The 9,638-nt window shown below is 46.9% G+C and overlaps 1 pseudogene; it reads right to left on the reverse strand.

The window, feature by feature from the left end:
* Nucleotides 1–4,966: 4,966 nt before the first annotated feature.
* LOC147102167 (uncharacterized) lies at nucleotides 4,967–6,808 on the reverse strand (annotated as a pseudogene).
* Nucleotides 6,809–9,638: the final 2,830 nt, after the last annotated feature.

Consider the following 9,638-nt stretch of genomic DNA (forward strand, 5'->3'; position numbering starts at 1 on the left):
ATTTCAGGACTGAAAACGAGCCTAAAGGAATTTCTGTCCAAGGTAATAAAGAGTGAGGCCCACCTGAATCAGTAGCCGCCTTTATACAATAGCGTGCTGCTGCCTGTAACAGTCCTTTCTGCCCCATAAATTGGTCAGTACCAGTGCCCACTAACAGTCCTTGCTGCTCCATAAATTAGTCAGTATATTTGTGAATATAAAAAAACCTGCCATTTGACAGTGGTTTGCTGTCCTCTGGTGGAGCCTGTAGGTAATGGCGTTCACACTGCTCATCAGGTCCTGAATTTCCTCGTAATTTTCAGCGCAACAATGGTGTAAGAGCCGTGTTGCGGCGATATTTTCCGAGGTAATTCGTGTGTAAGTGATTTACGACGGTTTTATGCCGGAACCTTAATACATGCAAATATCCTTGCTGGCTTGCACTGCTCCTGAGTTATGTCTGCCGATACCCTAGGTTAACATAGTTCCACAATCCTGGCAAAAGACAAGAGAACGCAAGTTTCCTGCACTGACGGCGCTTCTGCAGGGGTGTTTATGTAAGCTCAAATATGTAGACGCAGTACGTCCCCACCTAGCCCCAAATCACCGTAGCTAAGGCGTTTCATCCCTCGAACAGCCTCGAAACATTTTTGTGGTGTTTGACAGCAATATTTTGGACTTTATAAAAAAAAAATTCACTGGAACTCTACTTTTCTCTATCATTAAATGTGTTGTTATGGCATCAGAATCTGCAGCATTTAAAAGGCAAAAGCTTCCTCGATTGCATTTTTTTAAAGATGCAGCGGTGCTTAACGTGCATTACTGATGTTTTGATGCATCAAAACTAGGTCTCATAACATCAGTAGGATAAAGAGAGACTTAAAGAAGGAAGGTGGCATTTTCTCCACATCTTTCTTTGGGCCCCTAATGGTGACGCTGAACTTGTGCTCGTTTTACACTCTGACGAATGACATCCACAGGAAATTTCGACGTAAGTTGCCAACAGCAAGATCGGCATAAATTTAGGTGTAGATTTTGGCATAATAGCGGCAAAAGTCAGATCGAGGAAATTCCAAGCTTTTTCATGACATTCCGTGAAAGGCGATTTATCAATAAATGTAAGTTCTATCTTTCTTTATGGCTCAGAACTTGGTCCTTTATAAAAATCTTATATTCATATTGCTATAGCAACCAAACAGAGTCTAAACCATAGAATACACCCACTTTCAATCCAGCTGCAATGACATGAGGTAAATTTGGATATAGAAGGCCCTTTGGCCCATTTGAATTATTTCTTCCAGAATACCATCCCTACAGCCTTCCCATTACGGTATTAGCTGTTTCTTAAATAAGCCTCACCCACCTTTACTGGCAACCCATTCCAGCTGTTGTTCTCGTTGTGTGTAAAGAAATTTTTCCTAACACCTGTCCTAAATTTGCCCTTCACAGCTTTGACCCTGTGTCATCATGTCCTCCTTGTTGTTCTCTGCGCACACTCTGAACGGCTCCTTATGTTCCGGTGACCAGAACTGTACCCAGTACTCCAGGTGCAGCTTCAGCATGACCCCTGGAGATTTAAACTCACCCGATTTGGCAATTTAACCCAGCATCCCATTTGTTGCCACCTCACGCTTTTTGGGCACGGTGAGCAACGGGTCAGCTAACACCCTTTGGCCTCTTTCAACTTCCCCTCTTCAAAGTGTTAATTCACCCATTGGGTGCAGGCACCACAGTTACGCCTGGTGTCATCTTCAAATTTAACTACACTGCATTGAGGCTGTTATTCAAGGTCAGTTCTGTATTCTGGATTCCAGGAGAAGTCCTAGTTTCGATTCCTGGGGCATCCCACTAAATACCTCCACCCATTTCAACCTACTTACCCTTGCAGCACAAGTAGCCAACTGGCATCCCACGCGCTGCACGCAGCTCTTCTGTAGTGGGGAACTTTAAAAACTTTGTTTAACTGACTTGCCCACACGCGCAATGCCAAAGAGAGGTTCAGAATAATAAAGGAATCCTTCCTGCCCCTTTGACTAGCTCGCATATACATTTTAAGTTGCAACTATTAATAACAATTCGTTGCTGGAACTTCAGTTGGAACACGTGATGCTGTCAGTCAGGTTGCAGCAGAATAATGAAGGCTGAAACCCGAAACTCAGTTTCACCTTCCAAAAAATAAAACTTTGTTTAATAATGAAGTACTTTAACAATTCTGCCCAGTATCAATTACCCACTGTGTACCAGTTCCCCCTCACCCCCCACATACCAATTGCTCCTCTTCCCCATACCAATCCCATTCCTGAGTGTTACTGTTAGATGTTTTTAAAGAAAAAGTTTAACATGTTTTTTGCAATATTTTAATTTCAACTATACCGTCACCATTTCCCTGATTTCATTCATTTTGCATGAACAGTCTATCGGTTGTAGGGGGCAAATCGCTTGTCTGGGTGCTAATAAATGACATTTTTTCCCACACAGTATCCAATGCACAGTTAATGAACTCTGATATTCGGTGATGAATTTAGAATCAGTTCCTCGTTTCTAGGTTGTGAAAGCTAATGGGGGAAACTTTAATAGTAAAGAGCGTGTGAGTTGGGGTTCGAGAGGGTTCTAAAAATTGGAAATGGCATCACGTCCGGAAGTCAGCTCCAACACACCGTCTTCCGGGTTTAACTCAGGCACGTTTGGATGCGTGTGCGTAACCTCCTCCAGAGAGGTGGGTTACTGATTATAATGTTTAAATGAGGCAATTTCAACTGGCATTTCAACTTAACATGATGTGCATGGGTTTCCGGGGCTTCCTAAAACTCACCATTGAAAGGAAGGTGAGAAGGTTGTACGGCAACTCATGGGGCTGAGTAAAAGTCACAAATACAGACATCAATAAATAAGGAGTGTGATGGAATACTCTCCACTTGCCTGGATGAATGCAGCTCCAACAACACTCAAGAAGCTCGACACCATCCAGGACAAAGCAGCTCGTTTGATTGGCACCCCATCCACCATCTTAAACATTCACTCCCTCCACCACTGGCATACTGTGGCTGCAGTGTGTACCATCTACAAAATGCACTGCAGCAACTCGCCAAGGCTTCTTTGGCAGCACCTCCCAAACCCACAACCTCTTCCACCTAGAAAGACAAGGGCAGCAGGCGCATGGGAACACCACCACCTCCAAGTTCCCCTCCAAGTCACACACCATCCTGACTTAGAAGTATATCGCCGATCCTTCATTGTCGCCAGGTCAAAATCCTGGAACTCGCTCCCTAACAGCACTGTGGGAGTACCTTCACCACGGGGACTGCACCAGTTCGAGAAGGCGGCTCACCACCACCTTCTCAAGGGCAATTAGGGATGGGCAATAAATGCTGGCCTTGCCAGCGACGCCCACATCCCATAAACGAATTTTTAAAAACTCAGTGCTCACAGCTGCTTTCTTACCTCCCACTGGGAAAGAGTTTGTTGAGAGTACTTGTGTTGAGAAGCGAATTTCTGGACTTTGGAGCTATTGACCCTCAGAACATCAGGACCATGGTGCCATGGCTGCTTTAGATTGGACCTTTGACGAGCAGCAACAGCCTGCTGTGGAGAGACCTGCAGAGAGGGGAGCAGCAGAGGGGTCGAGCTCTCGGGAGGCATTACCCACGGAACAGGGTGTACAGACAGAGGCTCAGCTTCCTGACCTCTCTGAAGAACTTCCGGAGGCTGAAGTTGTCACATCAGGTGGTGGCAGACAGCTGCAGCCTCCTACAGGAAGACCTGCTCCCTGCTGGAACTGGTGGCCACGCATTACCAGCAGCTGACAAAGTGACCAGTGCCCTCAACTTTTTTGCTTCCAGATCCTTCCTGGGTGTTACCGGCAATAGACCCAGGATCTCCCAGCCGACTGTACATAAATGTCTATGGCAGGTGGCTGATGGATTGATTGCCAGGGCCGACAATTACATACACTTCCCCTGTGATGATAATATCCAGAATGAGCGAGCATTCGGGTTTAGGTCTCTGCCTGGCTTCCCACAGGTACAGGGTACCATCGATTGCACACACGTGATAATCCGAGCACCACCAGATCAACCAGGAGTATTTGTCTACCGCAAGGGATTTCATTCCATCAATGTTCAGCTGGCGTGCAATCACAAGAAAAGGTTTACAGTTGAACAGGGCCTTGGTGAGACCACACCTTGAGCATTGTGTGCAGTTTTGGTCGCCTTATCTGAGGAAGGATGTTCTTGCCATGGAGGGAGTGCAGTGAAGATTAACCAGACTGATACCTGGGATGGCAGGAATGACGTATGAAGAGAGATTGGGTCGATTAGGCTTATATTCGCTAGAGTTTAGAAGAATGAGAGGAGATCTCATTGAAACTTATAAAATTCTAACAGGACTAGACAGATTAGATGCAGGAAGGATGTTCCCGATGGCGGGGGAGTCCAGAACCAGGGGTCACAGTCTAAGGATAAGGGGTAAGCCATTTAGGACTGAGATGAAGAGAAATTTCTTCACCCAGAGAGTGGTGAACCTGTGGAATTCTCTACCACAGAAGACAGTTGAGGCCAATTCATTAAATATATTCAAGAAGGAGTTAAATATATTTCTTAAGGCTAAAGGGATCAAGGGATATGGGGAGAAAGCAGGGACAGGGTACTGAATTTGGATGATCAGCCATGATCGCATTGAATGGCGGAGCAGGCTTGAGGGGCCGAATGGCCTACTCCTGCTCCTATCTTCTATGTTTATGCAGGTGTGTGCTGGTTTCCCAGGAAGCCGTCATGGTGCTCTCATCCTGCGGCAGCCCAAGCTCCCCGACCTCTTTGGGCCTGCAAGCAGACTTAGGGTTGGCTGGAGGGAGACAAAGAATACCCCCTTGAAACTTGGGTGATGACACCCACGAGGAACCCCACCAATGAAGCCCAAATGCGGTACACTGACAGCCACATGACCACCAGATATGTGATTGAGCAAGCGATTGGCATGCTCAAAATGCGCTTCAGGTGTCTGGATAGTACTCGGCAGCGAGGGTCTCTAGAATGATCATGGTGCTCTGCACAGCATTGCGCAGCAGCAAGGATTGGATCTGCAGGAAGAACAAGGCACTCGGCACACATCGTCTATGGATGATTGCAATGAAGAAGAGAATGAGGATGAGGAGGAAGCGGTGGATGAAGATGGCGACCCCAACGCTGCACCAGCCGCTCACATTGCTGCCTGGGAGGCCAAGGATTCCCTTATAGCTGTACGGTTCAGTTAATCACTACCACTGGAGCGATGAATAATCACATTCAACTGCCAATCCCTCCCCACCCCCTGCAATTCCACTGACATAAAATAGTCCTGTAACCAACCATCCACCCATTGCACATCCACCCATTGTTCCCCATCAATTCATGACTTCCCATTCAGCAACAAGCAACTGAAAAGGCGAGTTGCCACCCGGCAACCAAGAATGGACAACACGGTAAAGTGATGCAAAGTATTAACTTTTATGTGATTCTAGTAACAATGGAAACTGAACAACATAACAATTTGTCATACATACATGTGCATACCCTTGTTGAACTACATTGCTTTTGTCTTCTTTTTCCTACTGCTCCTACGTGGTGCAACCCCACGGCTTCAGCAGAGGTGGAGGCAGGCTCTGATCCCTGCTCTGACTGTTACTGACGACCTCTGGGTGTTGGAGCCCGTAAGGGCCCCGCCAAAGACGGCTCCACCTGCACCTGTGCAGGGGTAAACTCGGCCACTGGGAGAGGAGGCAGCGTGTCGGGTACTGGTCGAGGAGGGTGGGGGTGGGAACGAGTGAGAAGTGGGAGCACTTTGAGTGGAGTTCCCACTTCCATATCCCCTTTTGCCATCATCCCTCTCATGGGCCAGCTGCACTTCACTCCTACCTCTCTGCAGGAGAGCAGCTTGGAGCAGATCAGTGGGGTGCTGTAAGGCCAAGGCTAAGGTATCTGTCATCCTATTTAAGGTGCCAGACATGTTGGCATCCATAGTCTGCATGTCTGTGGTCAGGGCCTGCAAGAACTCATTTGATTGCTGTGATTGATGTTCAATGGAGTTGGTCAATCTATCAATGGAAGAAGACAGCCTCGCAATGCCCTGCGACAGCAACCCACTCAGGCTTGAGCTGAACTCTTCCATTCTCTCTGCACTCGTTGACAGTGTGTGTAGAAGGTCTGCCAGTACCTTACAGATTTTCTGCTGCCCCTCAATGATTATCCTTTTCATCGATGACCCCCGGGGTACAGCATCTGTGTCCAGCTGAGCAGAGCTTGGAGAGGGCTGTGCCCTCCGACGCGGACTCTCCACAGCTGTCCCTGCTACCACTGTCTGCTTTTGCTCACTTGTGAACTGTGAGTCACCAGGTGAAATCCCAACTAACTGCTTAGCTGGACCCACCGAAGTACAAGTATCTGAGCAGGTGCATGGAAAGCGTGAGTCCAGTAAGCACGGTGCACCCGCAAAAGGAATCGGCTCCTCTGAGGAATCGTCATCCAGGAGGTCCGCTGACTGCTGTTGTATGCATGAAGATTCTGGCGGAGAGAAAAAATATGATTTAGTACTGGCAAGGTAAGAATGTTGCAACTTAGCATGATGAAGGTGATCATATTTCACTCGCTGCAGAAATCAAGTCAGCATGACTGAGGGTTGCATGGCAAGTGGGTGGCTGATATTTAATTCTGTCAGGTCCTGGGAGGTCCCCAATCTCTCCATCTCCGATGGGCGGGGACGCCAAAACGCCAGTGAACTCTAACGCTTCCTCCTCCGCAGCCGTCAACTGCACAATCTTCGAACACACCTTGGACTTATCATCGGGGTCATTCCACATTCTCCAATCTGCTGACACAGACATCAGCTGTCATGCTTTTCCTCCAAAATATTCTATTATATTTCTGGCCTGCTCTTTTTTTTCCTCTCTCTCTCTTTCTCTTTCTCACTTCCAAAAATGTTCTTACAGGTATAATCCTGTGTAATTTATGTCAATCCAAACTCCTAAGTTGGTTGAAAGAAGCTCCAGAAAGAGCTGCAGCCCTGCGAAAACCTTGTGCTAGAAGCCGCGGGCCCATCCTCCAGGCTGAGAGTGTCCAGGGTTTCTGCAGACGTCAGACGAGCCTTGATCAAAAAGCATTATTGTTGGCGTGGGGCAGAGGGAGAGAGACTACAATCAGCTCCGGCACTGCTCCACAGTAAGTACAGCTAAAGTGTGGAGTGGGTCTGTCTCTTGGGGAAATTGGAAGCAGTTAATGGAAAATTCATGTCAGTTCTCATGAAAAATATTGTGAATAAGAAGGAGGCTTGATAAGAGGGGCTGTCTCGCAACAACCATTCTCCATTTGTCAGATGTTCTGCTCCTAATGCTCAATGACAGCTGACGAGAAAAAGGCACCATTTCAGAGATGGACAATTAAAACGGTTATAGGACTGAACACACTCAGATCATTGTTTTAATCAGCGATGATCCTGGAGCAGACCTGCCACGGAAACTATTTAACCAGTTCATGTGTTTTGGAATACATTTTGATTCATCTAACTTTTGCCTGTATACAGCACCATTTCCAGTGCTGGTCTTACACTGAATGACGTGGGCACTGCTACCCATTTTTGTTTGCCTACCACCCTGTTTTCCAGCGTAGACAGGGCAGTAAACATATGAAAGCTGGTCCCAGGAAGTTTACATCAGGGGTGGGGAGTGTAATTTGGAGCTGGGGGGCTATATATCCATGGAGAGGTGTGTATATTGGGGGTGAAGTTTGTATATTGAGGGTAGAGGCTGTATATTGGGGTGTGGCGTGTATATCAGGGATGGGAAGTATTGATCAGAGGTGTGGAATCTATATTGGGGTTGGGGAATGTATACTGGGATGGTGAATGAATCTCGGGGGTGGGGAGTGCATACTGGGGTTGGCAGTAGAGTATATGTAGGGCTGACTGTTTACTGGCCGCACAGCTGTCTGGAACTCCTGTGCAGGCCACTTGTTGGCTTTACAATAGGAAAAACCGCGCCTGTGCGGGAATTTGAACGGGCCGCACAGCCCGTTAAAGGGGCCGCGTACCCCCAAAAAAATTAAAGGGAACGTTGCCTGACTGTAGTTTTAATAACCTAGGTGAATAGTTGTAGTGAGTAGACTAGACAGTGCTCACTGATGAAAGTTAAATGATGTCTTTCAACAATGGGAATGATTTCAGGTCTCCAGTAAAGACTATCGCAGGTTTAGGATGGTTCCCATTCAGTTGGTATCATGTTACACAGACTCTGCTGAATTAACATGTTGGTTGAATCAGCGCGGTGACTTTCTGGAAGGTTATTCAAGCCCACAATGGAAACTTGTAATTATGATTCACATATTTACAGGCTTCAAACCATCACTTGCCCTGCTTATTAGCACAGCAATTCGATTATTATCATTATCTCTATCCTTTGTCATAAATTTAAGGTTATCCCATGGTATAGCCCAAGTCTGATTCATAACTCCCTACCTCAGGCCCTATGTAAAAAGAGGCAGGTTGTGCATATTTAAGAGCCTGTTTATTGTCGACCAATTCTATTCTAAGTTTGTATCTGGTCTGCTTGGTCAGGCGGTAGATATACTCATTGCCCAACCAGTGATCACCCAACATGCCACCAAAGCCATATTCGTATGTGAACCAGCTTTCTGTCCAGATGATGCTGTTGCCCACAAGCAGTGGAGATGTTAGTGTCTGCATATGTGCCATTTCTGTCCTTCCTGTAAATATGCTGGCACCTGACACCTAGCACTGGCATCACGGACATCACTTCCATTTCACACAGCACAGTCCTACCTCTGCGGGATCCTGTACTTTGGCACAGCACACCTTATGTTAGCACAGGACATTGTACGCTGTCACAGAACTGCGATTACTGGCACAGGAGCTCGTACATTTGCACAGTACACTGTATATTGGCAAAGGACATTGTAGGTTGGCACAGCACTCTGTATGCTGAAACAACCCATCAAACACTGGCACAGGAGCCCATATGCTAGCAGAGGACATTCTATGCTGGCACAGAACACCTAACACTAGCATAGGACCCCAACACTGGCGCAGGATCCCATTTGCTAGTAGAGGGCATTATATGCTGGCACAGGACATCAAACTCTGGCATAGGACCCCATACCCTAGAAGAGATCATTGTATGCTGGCATGGGATCCCATGTGCTGATACTGCACACCACATACTGGCACAGGGCATCACATGCTTGCACAAGACCCTGCCCACTGGCACAGCGCACAGGAAAATGTGTTCTTTAATCTCTGATTCCCTAACAGCATTGTGGGAGCACTTTCCCCACACAGACTGCATTGGTTCAAAATTATGGCGCACCGCCACCTTCTCAAGAGCAACTTCGGATGGTTAATAAATCCCGGCCTTGCCAGCGACACCCAGAATCCGAGAATGAAAAAAAATGTGAGTTACTGACTATTGGTGAGAGTTCCAGGCCAGATGTGTAGAACCAACTATTTCCTTCTCTGTCTGGCTAGCCCCTGACAGTCAGTAGTGAGACAACATCATCACATTCTGCTAGTCATAGATAGAAGCATTAGGCTGGACCATGTAATGATCAATAACATGTCATTCTATAGTGGACACTAGGTGGAGCCGTAGAGCTGTGTAGAGCTGTATGTATAAGACTACA

This window comes from Somniosus microcephalus, chromosome 22, assembly GCF_052327205.1.
Source record: "Somniosus microcephalus isolate GS21.2 chromosome 22, FLI_Smic_1.0, whole genome shotgun sequence".
Lineage (NCBI taxonomy): Eukaryota > Metazoa > Chordata > Chondrichthyes > Squaliformes > Somniosidae > Somniosus > Somniosus microcephalus.